We start from the raw sequence: 2,821 nt of genomic DNA, 5'->3' as shown, positions 1-2,821 counted from the left end.
GGAAAAGCTTTGCACATCACCTGGTCTAGGGCAACTTGCAAGTTCATGACGTGGGTATAGATATTAAGATGGTTGATAGGGTCAATAGTTCCATCATATTCTTTTATACGGGGGTACTTAAATCTGTCCGGTAGGGGGAATGATAATACTTCAGGAGTGAACGGGGTGTCAGGGATAAAACCCGTTGACCCCCGAGCATTTCTCTATAGGCCAGCTGTAATTCCTTCTTGAATGATTCGGGCAATCTCACTGGAATCCATGGCGACCGATCTAGAGCCCGAGGCCATATTACGAATTCCTGAGGTTCCCACTCCGCCAGTTGCAAGGTTTGGTGGTCGGGCTCGAGCATCAGCCATAAAACTACCATGCTCAGCTTGCGCTGGTGACGAATGCGAATTTCTTTGACTTAACAGTTGCGTGAGTGTGGCCACCTGCTGACGGAGCTCTTCAAAGGCTTCGATTGTGACGATCGTCAAGAAAGGTGTTGGCATCTCTGATGATTCTTCTTGAGGGACATGATGACCTTTAGGAAGAGGATGAGGATTTGGAACAGATAAGCTTGCTGGAGGAAAACCTGAACGTGCGTTCACCATGACTTTTGGTAGCGTTTTCCACAGACGGCGCCAATGATGCTACCAAAAAACATACCTGGTAGACCTCCCGAATTTGAGGACTGAAAAAGAGCTCGAACAGAGCCTTCTGGTACCTAAAACAAAGGCAACGAAGTGTGTTCTCGTCACCCTTTTGATGCTTAAGTCAGATAGAGAATTTATATGAGAACGTATACTGAAATTGTATGTAAAAGCGTACCTGAATAATGGACTTGGGTCATGCATTTATACAGGTGGGTAGTGTACTTCTAGTAGGATTGAATTAGTTGGGTGTTCTTATCTAATAGAGTCCTACTTGATAAGAGTATTTTATTTGTAATATAATTGCATGACCAATGACACTATTGTTGACATAGAATTCTTGTGGACGTAGGAGTCTTGGGTTGAGGTGTTTGAATTATATTAGAGTCCATAGAAGGTAAGATTTCTTATGGGTTTGACAAAAGGGGGGGTTCGGTATGAAGGGAATAGCTTGAGGACTCGTGACCCCGTATATCAAAAGGATGCTCGAGGACTTATGCCCGAGGACACCATCGACTAGATCATGATGATGCAAGTCGCCACTCCTCGGGTGTATCACCCCCGAGGACTATGTGCCCCAATATGTGATGAGTAAGACCCTGTAAGTCATTGGGAAAATCATCTTGGGAGGTTGCAAAAAGTGACTACATCATTAACCATTCATATATATTATTTATCATTTAAAATATTTACAAACAATTCCTAAACATAAGCACCTTCCCTTGGAAAACCTTCTCATAAATAATGAAAAAGAATCATATTTTATTCTTACACTTCATAAAATTGTATAGCAGCAATGCAACATATATATTGTTTTTGCTTAACATTTCCTTTAGTCGAATTTTAGACACGAAAGCCTTAGAGCTCTTGTTTGATTTTCATTCTTCTAAAAAAAAAATTTTTAAAAAAAATAATTTTCAACATCACATTTTTCAATAAAATAATATTAAACGCAAATCCAAAACTTTTCTTTAATTTTTAACCACATATTTTCCATCAATTTACTATTCAAAATATATTATTTCCTCCAAAATATGGATCAAACAAGGGCTTAATTCCCTTTGTAAATCATCCTCTTTGAAAGAAGAATATTATTAAAAATTGCAATGTGTCACAATTAAAAAGGTACATTAAAAATTGCAGTTTATGTTGTAAATGGAAAGTTCATTAAAGTTTATTGGTGAATGATATTTGTATCCCTGTAACCCTAAAAATTATTACCATTGTATCCCTAATTCTTACATATAAATATAGGGTTTTGATTTTCAATAAAAAACACAAAAGGTTTATTGAGTTTTCTCTATTCTCTTTGAGTTTTCTCTATTCTCTTTTCCTCTAATTTTATAACACATTATCAGCACGAAACTCTTAGAAGGTAATAATTTTTTTTTCATAATCATCTATCACGTATATCAAAATTAATTTGATAATACGTAAATTTTACATATACATATGTTGAATCTGCAATACGTGATCTCACCTTTATCGATCATTATGTTTTCTTTGTATCTCTCTTTGAATTAATTAATATTTTTTTCCTTTACATCAATCCACGTGCATTTTCATGGAGATATATTTATGTTAAATCAATTGATATGCATTAATTCATGTTCCTATACACTCCTTATATTTAGATTAGCCCTTTACGTTCTACACATGCTTATAATTTTTTTTGTTTAATTGGTCAATGTTCTTTGTAAGCAACCTTCAATTCCAGATCTCTATTTTGGCTGATTCCATATAAATATAATATACAATTAACAAATAACTGTACCCAACTCATCTTTTCTCTCAAATCCATTGGTTTCTACAAATTTCATGCCTTAATTGGTTAATACTAATTCAATTCTTTTAATTGCACATAATTAGAATTTCGTGCCATAATATGTGAATATGTTTCTACGTGTCACCAATTTTTTTTTTTTGTGTTTCACTCGACTCACGTTATTAATTAAAAAGAATATTTTACATGTATTTGTATATTAATTAATGGTGAGCAATTGGATGTATTATCATTTTTTTAATGTTTAGTTATGAAACATTACATTAAATTTATTTTTAATTGTTGTTGCTCCTGAAATAGCACAACATTATAATTAATATTCCAGAAGAATATTAATTATAGATCTATTCGTTGTTGCTCCAGAAATAGCACAACATTATAAGAATATTATTTGCTCCTGAAGAGT

This window comes from Olea europaea, chromosome 5, assembly GCF_002742605.1.
Source record: "Olea europaea var. sylvestris chromosome 5, O_europaea_v1, whole genome shotgun sequence".
In the NCBI taxonomy this organism is placed as follows: Eukaryota; Viridiplantae; Streptophyta; class Magnoliopsida; order Lamiales; family Oleaceae; genus Olea; species Olea europaea.
Note: the sequence above shows the minus strand (reverse complement) of the source record.